Source organism: Lissotriton helveticus, chromosome 2_1 (genome assembly GCF_964261635.1).
Source record: "Lissotriton helveticus chromosome 2_1, aLisHel1.1, whole genome shotgun sequence".
Classification (NCBI taxonomy): domain Eukaryota; kingdom Metazoa; phylum Chordata; class Amphibia; order Caudata; family Salamandridae; genus Lissotriton; species Lissotriton helveticus.
The window spans coordinates 705,153,524-705,171,961 of record NC_136059.1 but is presented as its reverse complement, the minus strand read 5'-3'; the positions used below and the strand labels follow the sequence as shown (position 1 = coordinate 705,171,961).

At 45.0% G+C, this 18,438-nt stretch overlaps 1 protein-coding gene across 2 annotated transcripts in view; it reads left to right on the top strand.

Annotated features, from left to right (window-relative positions):
• ERAP1 (endoplasmic reticulum aminopeptidase 1) overlaps positions 1 to 18,438 on the top strand; it is a 530,688-nt gene that overhangs the window by 18,666 nt on the left and 493,584 nt on the right. The window contains exon 1 of one of the 2 annotated variants that reach the window (XM_078675433.1): positions 10,086 to 10,103. The exons of the other annotated variant lie outside the window; for it this stretch is intronic. The gene's annotated coding sequence lies outside the window, so the exon portion shown is untranslated. Of the gene's footprint in view, positions 1 to 10,085; positions 10,104 to 18,438 lie in introns of those variants that run through there. 2 annotated transcript variants of the gene reach the window in all.

The following is an 18,438-nucleotide window of genomic DNA, read 5'->3' as shown; positions in this document are numbered from 1 at the left end:
ATTTTCCATAGGAAACGTTAGGCAAGGCTACAGGTCAAACTGCTGAACGGAATGATGCCAAATTTGGCAGGGAGAAAGGTCTTGGTCCAGAAAGCACACTTTTGTTTAAATGGTGTAAATCCATTCAGTAGTTTTTGAGACATATCAAATTTTACAGATATCGATATTTGAGAATTCTGACATCTGATTGGCTGAGGGACTACGAGCACGAGCTTGCGGCTCATTGGCTGTGAACGGTTGAAACTAGGAAGTGTTGGCGGCCATTTTGTGATTCAGTCCGTCAGCTCGCATCTCTCTGTCTACAAGCCATCGGGTCCGTAGTTCTGTGACTCAGTTGAAAGGAGTAGGGGGAAAAAAGAGAAGCATTGTATAGTAGGAACACTGTGGAGTTACTTTAAGCAGGCTGTACGGTGCAGAGGCAGGGAGTTTGAATGTTGCTTTGGCTGTGGAAATCATGTCAGCAGAACAACGGTGCGCGGTATTGCGGGTCTGTACGGTGTAGAGGCAGGAAATTTGAATGTTGCATTGGCCATGGAAATCACATCCGCAGAACAACCGTGCGCGGTATTGCTGCAAGGTTGCGTAGTCTCTGGAAAGTGTGTAGGGTGCACACAGTTACTGTGAATGTTGCGTAGGCTGTGGAAATCACGTCCGCTAAACAACGATGCGTTTTATTGCGGCAAGGTTGTGTAGACTCTGGAAAGCCCGTCGGGGAAAACAATGCCATATTGTGACAAGCAGCGTGTAGTGTGAATGTTGTATAGGCCGTGGAAATCACGTCCGCAAAACAACGATGCGCGGTATTGCGGCAATGTTCAGTAGGCTGTGGAAATCATTTCGGGAGAACAACAGTGCTGCGTATTGCGGCCTTTCTTTAATCTAATGTGGAGTAATGTTTACTTATAATGCGGTGTTCACTTTTATCACGGATGGTGTCAGTTTGTTAGAGGAAATTTAATAATATGTGGGAGGGCATGTTCTCTCTCCCTGTGTACGGAACAAAATTAACGTTTAAATGTCTGAGGTGTTCCAACAACGAGCTTAATGTTTATTGGCTGCGAACTATTGAAAGTAGAAGTGTTGCCAGGCATTCCCTTCCCCTCCGCGTAGTAGGAGGGACATCTGATTGTCTCACATGTTCCAAGGAGGACTTTCCAGAGCTTAATGTTCATTGGCTGCGAACCATTGAAAGTACAGGTATTGCTAGGCTTCCCTTCCCCTCCCCAGAGTAGAAGGTACATCTGATTGACCGACGTGTTCCAAGGAGGACCATCCCAAGCTTAATGTTGATTGGCTGTAAAGCGTCGAAAGTAGAAGTGTTGCCAGGCATCCCCTTCGCAGAGTGTGGGGGACATCTCAATGGGTAACGTGTTCCAAGGAGGAGCTTTCCAAGCTTAATATTCATTGACTGTGAAGCATTAAAAGTAGAAGTGATGGCAGCCATTCCCTCCACTTCTCTGGAACACCATGCACAATTTATTGATTAAAGTGTTCCGAGTACAAGTTTGGTCCTTATTGGGTGAGAACGGTTCATTGTTGTCAGCCATTTTGTGACGCACTTCAAAGGAGTACGGGGAAACAAAGCAGAGGGGAGGAACACTATTAACTCTGTACAGTGGTCACAAGGTGGTGGACAGGGACTGTGAAGGTAAATTTTTTAAATATATATTTTAAGGGCCATTTATATAATTTGCGTGGGGCCTACAAATCATATCGGGAAAATAGCAGTTTGTTGCGGTCTTCTTTTTATTAAGTCAGCGGGTGGGATACTTCACAGGAGCAGTATTTACTTATAATGTGGTGGTTACTATTCTGACGGGGAGTGCTACATCTTTGGAGCAAATATTATTATATGGAGCAGGGTGTTAAAAAAGAAAGCGCGCTATTGCAGTCTGCATTTAAATAAGGTTCTGAGTAACCTACTTCTCGAGAGCTATGTTTACTTATCATGTATAGTTATAGTGCGGTGCTTACTTATATCGCAGGTAGTGCTATTTCCTTGCAACAAAATAGTAGGTGTGGTTGCTCTGCAAAAAATTAAGTCTAGATTTGAAACAGTTTTTTATCAAGCAATCACAAATATACTTTCTTAGGAAAGTGTAGCTGTAAATATCACAGGAGTGACAAATAAAAACGCAATTCATAAAATATCCCTTAAGCGTGGACACACCCTCCTTTTTTTGTCGCCTATAGTTTGTAAACGTGTTGCCCCATATTCTTGTTAATATAAGAGGGCATCCATTACTTTTAGATAAAGTATAAAAGAAGTGCTACAAGAAACACTCCCGCACTACATCATCTCAGGTCAAAAGAACAATAACAAGTAAAAAACAGTTAAACATAAATGATTTCACATTACCTAGAAAAGTACGCTTCATCAAAACATTAAGTAAAGCACTATGTATACAGTTTTTTTTAAAAAGACTACTATTTTATAAAATATTAGCCGTGTTACAAACTGTGAGGTAGTAAGTTATCAACGGAATTAACTTTAGTAAATGTATGTCACAGAGATAGATCTCCAACTCCTCTGAAGTACTATAAGTTCACAGGAGGACAACAAAAAAACCAAAATGTTTACAGTCTCTATTCTGTAGAAGTCGGGAAAGTTTTGTCGTATGCTTAGAGGTCGCTCACTGCTCTGGTAACAGATCATGTACTCCATTAAGAATATATAGAAAAGTAGTGATATATACAATACTATTCCTATATACTCTATAGGGGGGAACGAGAATAGGAACCACAACAAAGAAAAAGAGAAATATGAAAATATTAATTAAGAAATGTAGGGTTTATCAAAGCCATTCAGTAAAAAAAGTATCTATGTAAATAATCTTTTTAGGTCGAGCCTAGTGCCCGACTTTTAGTAAGCGGCTTTTCTAAGTGATACCCACAAGCTGTTCCTGGCCTAAAGCTTGCGTGCATGTGCGCATGAACGCGCGCAGCTGCCATCTGCCTTTCTTATCTCATTAAGCCTTGTTCTAATGGCTCCTCTGCTCGCACTCCCCCCTCCCTACTCCCCCTCCCTCCTCGTCAGCTTTATTCAGGCTCCTCTTCCCCCTTCCTTTCTCCACCCGCCCTTCTCGTCAGCTTTTTTTTTTTAGATTGCTGTCTAGGCCACAACTCCCAAAATGCCCGAGATTGATGGGATTTCAAGTTCATCTGCCCCTGATAACATGGAGTCACCTGATAACCCAATTTCTACCGCATAACCTTCCTACAAGGTGTATTAAGTGTTGCCGTGCTTGGCGCAGGATTCATTACAGAATATTTTAGCAGCACTTTGTCATCAGACATACTGCTGTGCGAGGGGATATTTCTTCATCTGCAAAAAAAGAAATTTTAAAGGCGCTGTCGGTGTTTATCAGTACTTACTGCACTGACATTTTCTCTACATAGAACCCAAATGTGAACTGTCTTTCATGCGGGTAGAGCCAAGATAGGACGTTTAATGAATGCCATCTGTTTAATACACAAATGGGATTGAGTGATAAAGCGCCCTGCCACTGCTGGGATTAAACGGCCATTCCCACCACTCACCTCACACGAGCGAGGTAGTCTCCTAAAAAAATATCTGCGCCCCTTTCAAGATGAAGCACACGTCAGCTGGCTGTCTGCCCTCAAAGCCTGAAACCCCAGCCCAGGTCCATTTGCTTGGATTTGTTTCCAACAAAGGTCCTGTTCTGGTTACAACTGTCTTCGAAGCAAATTCTCTGTGTTCGTATATTCACCTTCTTCCATTATGCAACAAACACAAAGAAACCCTGTGCATCTGACCATTTAAGCGCTTCCTCCCCATTTGTCGCAGGGCCCGAACTCTACAACACAACTAAAGAATGCCATTTGTATGTGGGTCTAGCGTCTCTGCTAGAGGTACTATGTGTGTCATCATGACTTCGGTCCACAGCTAATGCCAATCCGAGCGTATAGCTTAGAAACTCTTCTTTGCACAGTTTAAGACCACAGAAAATACATTCACTTTGTTTTTGATACCTTTCAAAGTACAGCTTGACTAGAACGATGTTTTATTCAAATATATGCAAACCCTTTGACCTGCAAATTGCAAAACGTTCAACTAATAAAACACTGTAGAGAAGATGCATTGTTACTCTGCTGTGATTCGTGTGTTATTTTTTGCATAAAAGTACCCCTTTGGGGTGTAACAGAACACTGGAGATCCCACTGCCCCCTTTTGTATTAGCAGAATCATTTAACAATGCATCCCCCATGGCAGATGTCCTTGTTCCTCCGCCTTTAATTGCAACGTAACCCCACGCGTCAGTCAATACCAGCAAACGTTGAGTCTCTTTAGAAAAAGAAGGCCAGTGCGTGGTGTGGTGTAGCCGGGCCGTATTCCATCTGTGCATGTAAGCAGTGGCAATTAAAACAAGCGTTGGCATAGCCAATAGGTCTCGCTTTTGGGACCTTATAAGTATTTAGTTAAGCAGCACAATATCCTTGGTGCAACAACACCAACTGTTGCATGGCTAAACACTTTAAAAGGTCACAGAAGCGAGACCTATTGGCTATGCCAATGCTTGTTTAAAACTGCAATTTCAAAAAATATTCTCACTGTAAAAATATCTGCTCAAGTAAATTATAAATGTCAGTAATCTGTATTTGAGGTGGTTTACTCCTGGTGGCGACAAATCTCCAATTCCTCTTGTGTGAAAATATGATACTCTTACAATATAGAGAGTTTCACTGATGCCACACAAAAAAGAAAAGGAAAATAAAGTCATATACACAAAACAAGATCAATAACGAAATATTTTTCAGCGGTGATTATGTTGAAAGCTTTTTTTTTCCGCAACTTCGAGATCTTTCATCTTCACACCGACGGCTCATAAACTCCTCTCAGATCATAATGACTGTTAATCTTAGAATATTACAAATTCACAGTATATAATCAAAGGGGGGAAACAGAGTAAGAAAGAGAAGCTGTTCACGTTACATATGAATGTTAAGTCTTCACGTCGACGGGTTACCAACCCCTCTGAAGTTCGCTATACTTAATAATTACAATGTACATGGTCACAGTATATAACCTCAAAGGAGCAAGAAAAGGAACAATGTTTCCTCTATTCTATGTGTTTCTCAATACCACCTGCTGACGTTACATATAAATGGCAAAAACATCCAGTAGCACTTTTTTCGTGATACAAATCTTTAAATATTCACAAATAGCTACGTATTATAAATATCTAATAGAATGCACTTCGGATGAGGGTAGAGGCTATAGAAAACCGCACCCGACAATGAAAAGTGTCTCGAGGTATCATTTAGTGCAAAGAACCAATAAACACTCACCTCTATGACAACATTATACACAAAAGGGTTCAGCACTACTCAACAAGTTATAACAACCAGCATCAGTAGTCAAAAGACAGTGAGCACACAAGATGTCCAAATCCCGGATGTGGATTTCTTAAAGGATTTCTCTTTTATTGTGTTTTTTCATAAAAACAGAAGACCATAGACGACGCGTTTCGTCTCACGAGGAGACTTCTTCAGGGCTATCAAAGAAACATACAAATAACATTTTAAAAGGTGTTTTCATACATACACTAAAGCACACTCACTACATTTTAAAAGAAAACACACATTTATACATGTGTTGGAAAAAGTTATTATCCCTATAGAAATAAAGAATATTATTGTGGTGTCACTTAGAACTATAGATAGGCCTATTTACAGTAATTCACAACGGGGACAATTGCATAAGTAATTAGCGCAATTCAATTTACACTGTAATATAAAAAACACACAATGGTTTTACAGCCCATGTATCTATGATTTTAGATAATGACTACTATATAAAAGTCTTCGGAACATTGGACTCTCAGATATCTGGTTGAGATCTGCAACTTTCTTGTGAATACACTTTTTGTCACTCTATGAAGGTACGACATTAACCATTATTATTATTTAATCAACTGTGCTGTTCTCAGTTTAACTTGTGTGTTTTTTATATTACAGTGTAAATTGAATTGCACTTATTTCTTATGCAATTGTCCCTGTTGTGAATTACTGTAAATAGGCCTATCTATAGTTCTAAGTGACACCACAATAATATTCTTTATGTCTATAAGGATGATAACTTTTTCCAACACATGTATAAATGTGTGTTTTCTTTTAAAATGTAGTGAGTGTGCTTTAGTGTATGTATGAAAACACCTTTTAAAATTGTATTTGTATGTTTCTTTGATAGCCCTGAAGAAGTCTCCTCGTGAGACGAAACGCGTCGGCTATGGTCTTCTGTTTTTATGGAAAAACACAATAAAGAGAAATCCTTTAAGAAATCCACATCTGGGATTTGGACATCTTCTTGTGTGCTCACTGTCTTTTGAATACTGATGCTGGTGGTTATAACTTGTTGAATAGTGCTGAACCCTTTTGTGTATAACGTATTATAAATATCTACTATGCCATGCTCAAACAACTTACAACTCCGTAATATGTTTTGTTGTCGTAAAAGAAGAATCCGAATCTAGAAAAGGGAACCTGCATCACAGAATGGACATGCGAAAATAACTCGCGAAAACAAAACTAATCAAACAATGGGTGTGGTTTATATGCTTTTTGATTTTTGAGTAGTTTATGGAAGGAAGATGCGGCTCCGCCCATTTAGATGTTACGTTTTACAGTTGACACGTGCTCCCGTTATCACTGTTTCACTTGTGCATGTGTTGGGAAAAGTTATAAAATGTGAAGCGGTAAAGGTTTCACTTTCGATCCTCATAAGTATAAGTTCCTCAATATGTACATACGTTGGAGAGCCTAACAACTGTTACCTGGCAATCCGTGCCATTCCCTTTCTCGTGACTAAAAACATCTTTTAATTGCTGTAATTCTAAATAGAAGATATAATAAAAATATCATTTTAGAATAGAAAAAAAAGTATGTGCTAATATTTCTCCTCACTATGGTTTTAAATTAAAAATATACCAGCATTTGTAAAGCTTACAGGTACCCCTGGAAAGGTGTGCTGGCACTGGGGGCGGGGGTGGGGTTGGGAAGATTAAGCAAGGTGTTGCACACAGTGACATAGTGGTGGGCTAACGTGCCGCTGGAGCCAGGAATTTAACTGTGAATGGTGTTGTTTGAGGTCAGGTATCATAGCTGCTGCATCACACTTTTTACACACTTATATGTTAATTACTGCTAATTAAGTTTTAAACATTGTTAAATTATAACTTATAACAGCCTACTGTTACAGTTAGTTATTCACTACATAAAGAATGCACGTCTTTTTAAAATGTACTTAAAAACAATATAGGTTTCAGGGACATTGTAGTTAGAAATTAGCCTTTATAAAACCTTTGAAATTCACTGGAAAAACCATAGGTTTTACAGACATTATAGTTAAAAATTAGCATTTAAAAAACCTTTGAAATTCACTGAAAAAACCATAGGTTTCAGGGACGTTATAATTAGCTGGACATTGCACTCATACAAAACACAGAAATGTCATCGTTCTAGTTAGTTCAGCTAACTATAACTCGCGTCCCCGCAATGAACTGCTCATGACGTCACATATTACATCATTCATGGCATGGTCAGTGATATTACTGATGACATCACTGATGACATCTCAAATGACATCACTGATGTCATCATCCACGTGAAAATCTGATGAACCTCCCACTCATTCACCCATGCAATCACTTATACATGCAGTCACTCATTAATACAACACTATCATATGCACTCATACACGTATTCAGACACACACACACCGCCACTCATCCATGGAGTTACTCACACACCTAGTCAATCATGCAAAGAATCAATCACACTCCCATTTACTCATCTATACAGTTATACACACACCACCTCACTAATTCATACAGATAGTAACGCATACTTACTCACTTATATAATCACTGATACAAGTACACACTCATCCATACAGCCACTCTCACAATCACTCACTCTCACATATAGTTATTTATATACACCATCACTCACATATACTGCCTTTTAAATATGTAGTTACTCACACATGTACCTCTGACCCATCCGTTCACTCACCAACACACCCATACACATAGTCATCCACCCATACAGCTGTTTCCACTTGCACTCTTGAACCCATACATCCAGTGAATCAACCACTCACACATCTATGCAGAGTCACACACTTCCAACCAACCCACACACACACTCAGTCTCCCATACAAATACTCAGGCAAACAATCAATAACCCATATAGACACTCATGTAGCTACTGACCAACCCATGTGCCAGCTTGCACAACAACAGACAGACTGATACAGACATTCACACAGTTTAGTCACTAACCCATGCATTCAGTAAGACACGTTTAATCAGTCACTTATACAATCAGTCACAAACCTCCTAAATCCTACACCCAGACACTTATGCACCCACTCATTCTTCAATACACCTTGGTGTGTATATATATATATATAACATTCTTAAACTTTACAGAAACACACAGTAACTGGATGATGTCATCAGTGATGTTATTTGAGATGTCATCAGTGATGTCATTTGAGATGTCATCAGTGATGTCATCAGTGATATCACTGACCATGCCATGAATGATGTAATATGTGACATCATGAGCAGTGTATTGCAGGGGCGCAAGTTACAGTTAGCTGAACTATCTATAACCGTGGAATTTCTCTGGTTTTGTATGAGTAAAATGTCCAGCTAACTATAACGTCCCTGAAACCTATGGCTTTTTCAGTGGATTTCATAAGTTTTTTAAATGCTAATTTCTAACTAAACCCGTCTGTAAAACCTATGATATATATATATATATATATATACATATCACAATGGCTGTCACAAAGTGGGGCTGTGACTGCCAGGTGCCACATCCACTCACTTGAGACATTATGAAGTTTTTACTCGAAAATAGAACAGCGCGCCCACTTGGGGGATATGAACTGCAACATCCAGAAGGCCAGGGTGCTGGCCCCGCCCACAGGCGGTAGGTGTTTTAAATAGAACTGTGCAACAGCACTAGCGCGTTCTCTTTTCATTTCAACATTACGCCACAGAAGAAGGGATTTGGCTCCCGAAACGCGTCTGGCGTCATACTTGGGGATGTGTGTTCCTGTTTTGTTTGCAGTCAGCAGGCAGCCATTAAATGAAGTTTGTGAACAATCTGTTCCTCCTGTGGCTTTCTTTGAATGGGGAGTCCTGCATCGTGTTCATGTTTAAACGGCCGTCCCGGTCGTAAGGAAAGCTCACCGTGTTTAGCGGGTCCATGCAGGCACCAACCCGGAGTCAGCAGTTTGGAAGGAGGAGAGTCAACGCTATTGCGGAGTAGCAGAAGCTCGTTCACAATGGCTGTCACAAAGTGGGGCTGTGACTGCCAGGTGCCACATCCACTCACTTGAGACATTATGAAGTTTTTACTCGAAAATAGAACAGCGCGCCCACTTGGGGGATATGAACTGCAACATCCAAAAGGCCAGGGTGCTGGCCCCGCCCACAGGCGGTATGTGTTTTAAATAGAACTGTGCAACAGCACTAGCGCGTTCTCTTTTCATTTCAACATTACGCCACAGAAGAAGGGATTTGGCTCCCGAAACGCGTCTGGCGTCATACTTGGGGATGTGTGTTCCTGTTTTGTTTGCAGTCAGCAGGCAGCCATTAAATGAAGTTTGTGAACAATCTGTTCCTCCTGTGGCTTTCTTTGAATGGGGAGTCCTGCATCGTGTTCATATATATATATATATATATATATACACCTACACACACACACACACACACACGGAGAGAGAGAGAGAGAGAGAGAGATAATCTGTTTATTGATTTTTTGAGTTCAGTATCCATCTAAGTAACATAACATTTGAGCCATGAAAAGTGATCAAACTTTTGTTCACCCCTCTTTGCTTCTGTTTCCCCCCCAATAACATTGTTTCACAGGCACATACTCATCATCTTCTAGCCCATACTCTCTCGATACCTCTGCCACCTAACATGAATATTTTAAATGCTGTAGGCCCCTGGAAGGCATTCTGAAGACCCTTGCATTTCACATCCGAAGAAGTGTCATTCAGTCCGAAGAAATGTGCAAAGACCTCACATCCACAATTGGTGCTTTAATATTACGTCAAGAACTGGTAATGAACACTGTATGTGTGCATTGGCTCACATGTATTTGGAGATGTGTTGCATATTTTCGCAGCTAACTAAAGAGAGGATGTTATCCCTGCTGGAACCCTGTGAAAATTCAATGTCGAAGAGGTAGGTAGCTAAAACATTACAAACTTCAGAACAATCAGCTTCTTATAGAGAAAAGTATTTAAACACGATCTGAAGTGCAAGCGAGTATGCCACTATGGAACCTCCATCATCCCTGCTAATACATAAGTCTTACACTGTCCCGATCACTAGAGGTGGACGAGCCAACAAATTAACCTGGAGAGCCGAGCCAGACCTGAGCCATGGGTCTGCTCTGGCTCCAGGAGCCCGTGTAAAAGCTGAGGCCAGAAACTATTTGACATTGAAGTTATAAAACAAACATTACATGAGAGTATGAGAAGTTGACTTCAAAATAGTTTAAAGTATGTTACAGAATGTGTTGCTGTAGATACACATGCTTAGCATAAGCCTGCCATCTAGTGCTGAGCTTGGATGTGTGCAAGTCGTTTTTCTTTAAAGAAAGTATTTTGAATAACGAGGTTTTGTGACTCCTCCTCTTGCTGGTAATGCATATGATCATCAACTCCATTGTTAGATTGTTTTCATCTGGTTTGGATGGGTGCTCCTCTGCTCCGGTTTGACACTGTCTTTGTTTACTCTTTCCAAACACTACAGTTGGTATTGTTTTCAACCGTGGCTGTTCTCCGTCTCCCTCGCCAGTATATCGATGTCGACCTTGTTGTAGGGTCGGGCCTTAGGCCCTCATGCTGGAAAGAACCTCTGACACAGACACTCTGGTAACTGGGTGCAACTGGCCCAGAGCACGTGCGCTCGGCCTCTTTTATTGGTACTGTGTCACATGACCAGTGACATCAGTGGTGGGTGGGTGTTAGGTGTAAATACAGAGTTAGCACTAGAATGCTAACAGATTCTAGGGCACTACATCCCTTCCCAAATTGGTTAAAAATTAACCCAAACGGAAAAAGTCCAAAACCTGCGGGGGAAGGAAAACACAGAAAATAACATTGGACTTGCGCTTTCAAAATGAGTCTCTTTGGCTGCTTGCAAGCCGCAGGCAGTATAGTTCTTGCGTTCAGGACTAATAGTTCTCGGTGGCACGGTTCGCAGTTGTTCGGCGGGTTCACTATTTGTCAGTGCTGTCTGTCCGGTGTTCTCAGCTCTTCCTTTGCTTCGCTCTGTAGGTGATGAGAGATAGATGGATGACATGGGTGTCAATCAGTCTTCTGGTTTTGTTCTCTCTTCTGGCTTTGTGATGTTTCCGGGCAGGCTTTAGTGTTAACTCTTGGCAGGTGAATAGAGTAGGTGCAAACATCCCTCTCACTAGGATGCCCCTCTCGCTGGTTTTCTTCTGCCACAAGATGTCCGGGAGGACCTCTTTGCCAGGTTTCCACTGGACTGGTGTTTTTGGTCGCGTTGCTCTACCATAGCCTTCGGGCCGTGAGCAGGGCGCTCCACGAACCTCACCGTCGTGTCCTAGTTCCACCTGAAGGTTGAGTTGTCGACTCTCTTGATTGCTCTCGAGGCTTTCATCCTCTTGGGTCCTGCAGACGTGCTTCTGTAGATCTGTCTCCCGTGTGGGACTTGCTGCCACCAGAGTTCCTTGAGGCCTCTTCTTGGGTTGCCACGGGTCGGTGTGGAGTGGTCAGTTCATCAGCTGGATGTGTGAGCACTCTCGCCATTCGATCTTCCGCCAACCCCAGAGGTAGATGTCTTCAACAGTCTATCTTGCTCCCTTCTGCGTTCGCCATGTGGATGGATGACTCGTAGGTGGTTGTCTTTGGTCTGCTCTGCCGGTGCTCTTACCAGGCTTGTTCTCCATTGCACTCCGGTGTTCCAGTGCCTGTCACCTTTCTTCTTTTCTTAGTGGCGGTGGCCACTCTGTTCTTTCTTCATTCTTCTTAGCTTGACAGTCGTGCCACTCTGATTATGTCTTCCTTCTTTTCTTCTTAGTGGCAGTGGGTCTTCCTTCTTTTCTTCTTAGTGGCAGTGGCCACTCTGTTCTTTCTCCTTTCTTCTTGCAGTGACTGGGTGTCACTCTGACTTCTCTTTTCTTCCTTTCTTCGGTGGCGGTGTGCCGCTCCGATCTTTCTTCTTCTCTTCTCCTCTTTTCGCAGCGTACCCTGTTCCCCTTTTCTTCATCTTTTCTGGCCAGGCTTCCCCATGCAGCGCGCGCACTCTGCACGTGTCTTCCTGGTCTTGTCCTGGTCCTAGGACACTATCTTCTTGTTACTCACTTCCCAGGGTGAGCGTCGCGACCTTCACATCTTCTTCCTGTTACTTTCATTAATTTGTGTGGTTGAAGTTCGTGGGTCTAGGTCGTCGGACCGTGCCTTGTCTGAACTTCTTGGACGTCGTGCTGGTCCCTTCTGCCGAGGTCTGGCAGGTAGGATTTGTGGTGCTGAGCTTCTTGGACCTTGTGCTGGTCCCTTCTGCCGAGGTCTGGCAGGTAGGATTTGTTGGTGCGACCATCTGGCTGGTCGACTTCGTGCTTTGTGACCAAGCTGAGTGGTCAGGTTGCTTCTGTGTTGAAATCTTCAATGCTGCAGGTTGTCAGCGCAACCATTTTCTTTTCATCGCAGTTGAGTTGCTTTGGTGCGCATCTGGGTGCGCTCTTCATGTCTTCTCTTGTGACTTGCTGCTTTGGGCTAGTGCTGTCCGCACTGCTGCGCATTAGCGTCATGCGATTTCGCACTTCCTAGTGCTGGGTTCCAGAACCATCGTTGGTTTGTGTGGGGGTGTTCTTACTTTCGCCATTTTGTTGCAACGATGGCCTGTGGCCACCAGGCATCGCTGTCTTCTCTTCTGGCGTGGTGTAGATGCTTCTTGGGTGTTCGCGTCTGGAGGGTTACGTCACCACTCCATGGATCTTCTTCTGTTTGGTGCTGGTTGCGATTCTTGTGAACTTCTTCGCGTGGGCGCACTTGTCGCGCGTTCTCTTGGATATCTTGTGAGGAGTCGCTGCACTCCTGGCGCGCTTCTGGGGCTTCAGGTGCGATTCTTAAGTTCTGTTGTGTTCTGGTGCTTCCGGCGCGTTCCTGCGCCGTTTCCTCCCAGTGCTTTAAGTGTAGGTCTTGTCAGCGTGTCTGCTTGGTGTGGCAGTGTCCTTGCCCTTGGTCCTTGTGACCAGTTACAGTCTTCCTTTGTCGTGGCCGCAGGCTGGTAGCTGCTCTTTGTAACCTTTTGCTTTATTGATGCTGTGGCATTTCTTTCCTTCTTAGTGGTGGGTGCAATTCCGTATTTTGGCCACTAGATGGCGGGGGATCTCGTGGGCAGGCACCATCAGTCTCTCCCTACGTTGTGTGTCTTATGTCCTGTGCAGGGTTTCAGTGGCAGTTAGGAGACTAGGGCCCGGGACCACAGTGAGTGCTTTCACTGCGTCTTTCATTTTGCAGGCCCGGGTGCACTCACTCTCTTTTGCAGGGAATAGCTCTTGTGCGCAAAATTGTGTTGCGCGATGGGCAGGCGCTGGGGGCTCATTCAACAGAGTCAAAACAAGTCGGATGCCGTCTTTATTTCCTTGCGCCCCGCCGCTGCAGCTTTAGTCCTCACATGCTGCGCGGCGGGGAGGGGTGTCGGAGTCAGCTGGTCTCCGGGCCGTTCACTGCTTTCGCCGCGCATATACAGCTTAGTGGTGCGGCCACGGCTTGATGACTTTCCCCTCGTACATCAGGGTGAGTTCTCATTTACCGGGGCTGCGCCGGGGTGTTCCGATGCTGTTGTTACCGGCTGCTGGCCGGGTGCAGGCTTCTCTCCTTCTCTACCCCTACCGCCGCGGCCACACAGCACACGCGGCGCGGGGTGACAGCACTGTATAGCGGGTGGGCTCCGCTGACGATTACATTAGCTGCGGGTGGGCTCCGCTGGTACTTCAGTTCATCGCGGGTGGGCTCCGCTTCAATCATTCGGCGCCCGGCAGCTCTCCTCACGCTGCGGGCGCTGTGCGCTAAGGTTTTTCTTTTCACCCCGCCGCCGCAATTGACACACGCGGCGGGGGACGCTGCAGGCAGGCCCGCGGGTGGGCTCCGCGAGCCTTGCTTTATCATCGGGGGCATTGCGGCCGACGCCGCGTCGCAGCAGGCAGGCCACGGGTGGGCTCCGCGAGCCTTGTCTTAATTGCGGGGGCCAGTAGCCAACGCCGCTCACGCCTTAGGGGGCACAGTCAGTGTTTTTAGCGGGTGAGCTCCGCTTTGTATAGCCCTGGGCGGCGCTAGCAGGCGGCCGCCATTATCGCTGTCATGAACATCGCGGGTGGGCTCCGCTTTTGGTGCTTTACAGTCTGGGCTCACCTTCGGCCGACGGGCCTGTTCATCCACGGGTGGGCACCGCGATGGCTCCGCTTGTCATTTCAGGGCACCGCCACGGCAGGGCGGACCACGGCAGGCTGGAGAGGTGCGGGGTGAGCTCCCGGTCACCTCCTCCTTCTGCTCTACGCCCGGGGCTCGACACACGCCCCACGGGCCTCTCGGCTGCCGGCCCGTTTCTTCGCAGGGGGTGCTCTCAGGCGAGTAGCATTCTCTTCCCCTTTTCCTCGATGAATTTTAGAGCTGTGGCACGCGTGGACACAGCTACCCTCGTCGCCATTGTAGGGTCGGGCCTTAGGCCCTCATGCTGGAAAGAACCTCTGACACAGACACTCTGGTAACTGGGTGCAACTGGCCCAGAGCACGTGCGCTCGGCCTCTTTTATTGGTACTGTGTCACATGACCAGTGACATCAGTGGTGGGTGGGTGTTAGGTGTAAATACAGAGTTAGCACTAGAATGCTAACAGATTCTAGGGCACTACATCTGTCAGGGCAGCTCAAATAAATAGCCGCCTCCATAGACCTACAACCTTTGGGTCAGTTTACATCTTAGACATTCCCACCACCTCATGTCCACCCGATTATAGAATGGACACCCTTCCGCTTCTGTCCTCGCTGCCATGCCAAAAACCCATGCAAGTTCACCTTCAGGTGTGTAACTTGTGCCTCTGAACACGAGGAAGCTGCCTCTATGGCCTGCAGGTCTTTTCAGTCGAAGAAGATGCTGCACGACCGTAGAGCTTGACGCCTTGAGATGTCCCGCCCCGAACAGACCAAATCTTTTCAGTTCGGAAGAACCTTAACAGGAGGTACAAGACTGTCCATCGGCCGCTAATGATGGTACCTTCTCCCCTGAAGACAACAATGGGTCTGAGATGTAGATGCAGAATCTCACTCCAGAGCAGCCTGTGAACACTTTGCCCCCTCCGCCCCCACCCGACCACAGCAGACCTCCATGAAGGGTCGCCTACCTCGCTCTGATCAGAAAAAGACTGTTGGGCCACCACTACCTTCGGGCCATGGTCAGCACCGACCGGCTCTGTTGGAGGCACCAGGCCTTGACTTTGCATCGAAAAAACAGCCCAGGCCACATGTTTCCGAACCGACTCCTCCTCCATCTGAGTCGAGATGACCTTTGGAGCCGAAACCTTAAGCGTCAAAACACCCATCCACCTCAGTGCCAAAAATGTCAGCTTTGGACCCGAAACCCCTGGCACCGAAGATACGGGCATCGAAGACTTCGAAGTCGGAGCCAAAATCACTCAGCTTCGGCAAACATACTTTCGAGCCTTTGGAACAGGTGCTTCAACTGCTGCAATTTGAGACAAAAGCATATTTGGATACATCCGGTCACTGGTCATATCATTATGAGGCCTCCTCACTCAGGGGTCGCAACCTGCCAAGTGACAGTTGCCATTTGAAGAAGCATTGGAAGCCCCAATACCACCAAAAAGCACAGGAAAAGGTGGACAAGGCCACAAGCCCTGCGCACATCAGAACTCCACCAACACCTGCTGCGCACCACACTCAATCACCACCGCCTTCATCTATTGAACCCACACCAGACTCACCAGAAGGTTCCATACACTCCTACACTGGGGAGGGAGATGAGTTTTCCATCACACAGCAGGATGACCTTTGGGACTCATGCCATGCAGTGCCACCTGCAGATACAGACCCAGTTCTGTATCCCACTATACTCACTTCCCCAGATGACACTACCACCTACCATGATCTGATCTGCAGAGCTGCCACATTCCACAAGGTTCAAAAACATACTGAGCCTTTGGAAGATGACTTTTTATTTGCAAACCTCTCCTCTAGCCAGTGTTCAGCACAATTTCTGCCAATACTTAAAGGCATGCTACACCACACACCTGATCTATTCAATGACCTTGTTAGGTCTCGAGTCATCACACCCAAGGTTGACCAAAAATAAAATAATAAAGTGTCACCCAATGACCACACACATAAAGGAAACTCCCACCTGACTCAGTAGTTGCCACAGTATGTAAGAGGGCTAACTCTCAAACATCTGGTGAAGTTCCCCCACAAGATAAAGAGAGTAAAAAGATAGATGCCATGGGTAAGAAAGTTGCTGCCCAGCCCGTCAACCATTAGAGAATTGCTAACACCATTTTCCTCCTATCCAGCTACTACAGGGCCCACTGTGATGAGATAGAGGATATCCTCCAGCATCTCCCAAAGGAGCACAAAAAGCAGACATACATGATTGCCTCTGAGGGAAAGCTAATTTCCAACATCACAACTTTCTGTGCCCTTAACCTTTTCCGTGCGACCGCGTTTCCCCCTCCCGTGCTGGGCCGTAATAGAAACGGGCGTGGTCATGACGGAACGGTTCCGTCATGAGCACAGCTCAACCGACGCTCATGACGGAACCGCTCCGTCATGAGCACCGAAGGGTTTAATGCAGCTTACACTGCAACTAGAGGCATACATTCTAGTATCCTCCTCCGGAGATATGCCTGCCTTCGAGTGTCCGGTTTTAAACCTGAGGTTGCCTTTAGGGAGCACCGTTTTTGGTCCCCAGGTCAACTCTCTTTTGGAAAAAATAAAGAAAGGTAACGAGTCCGCCTAGGCCATTTGGATCTTGCAAACACCATCACAACATGGCTCCTTTTGCCGCTCCTCTTATCGCGGAGGATTCAAGACCAGCTCCTTGAGACCTCCACCTCCTACCAGCATCCCCAGGCCCAGACCACCTCACCAAGGGGATACTACAGGGGCTCCTATAGGGACAATAATTCCTAGAGTAGTGGCAAGAGTGTTTTCACCAAGTCTTCTGCCACCACCACCACCCAAACCTGACTTGCCAACCAGACCCCAGGTCCCTCAGCCTTGGGATCTGACTCCTGAAGTCCTAGAGTTTGGTTATTTAAATCTAACGCAATCTTGAACAGACATTCTCAAAGAAGCACACAGGCCCATTACTTGTGCCTGTTATGCTGCAAAGTGAGAAAGATTTGTTCACTCTTGTCATTCCAAACCTATTGATCCTTTTAGAAATGATTGTTCAAGACACTGTCAATCATTTATTTAATTTACATACCTCCGATGTAGCTGTTACATCTATAAGGCTACACCTAGCGGCAGTAGCCGCATATTTACAAAACAGACAACACATTTCCCCATTCACGATTCCAGTCATTAAATCCTTTCTGTAAGGTCTCAAATTAGTCATTCCTTCTAGGGTATCGCCAGTTCCCGTACCACCAGTTTCCACTTGGAATCTCAGTATTGTATTAACAAGTTAATAGGCCCTCCATTCAAGCCCTCCACTCATGCCCCCTCCAGTTTTTATCCTGGAGAGTACCATTCCTAGATGCTATCACTTCGCTCAGACATGTTGGTGAGCTTCAGGCATTAACTCTAGAAGACCCCTTCTTTCAAATACATAAAGATAGGGTGGTACTGCGTACCAGTCCTAAATTTCGTCCAAAGGTAGTGTCTCAATTCCACCAAAATCAACTATCGAATTGACAGTATTTTTTCCCCAAACTGACTCAGTTGGCGGAAAGGGCTCAACACACATTTTATTTAAATTGTGCCCTCATATAATGCTAAAACCAAATCAATTAGTAAAATGCAACAGCTCTTTGTTGCCTTTTACAAAACCACACAAAGGAAGGGCCTTTGCACCTTGGATTGTCACATGCATCCAAACATGTTATGCTAACGCTGAAAGAAATTTACTCATCTTTCCTAGAGCTAACTCCATTTGTAACAAAGTAACTTAAATTGCTTTCCTACAAAATATACCTATTGCTGACATATGCAGAGCAGCTACATGGTCTACATCGAATACATTTATAAAACATTACTATGAAAATGTGCTGGCCCGTCAACAAGTGAATGTGGGCCAAGCAGTTCTACGTATATAATTGCAAACAACTGTAACCCCCACAGCCTAGCCACCGCTTATAGAGGAGGACTGCTTTACAGTCTATGCTAAGCATGTGTATGAACAGC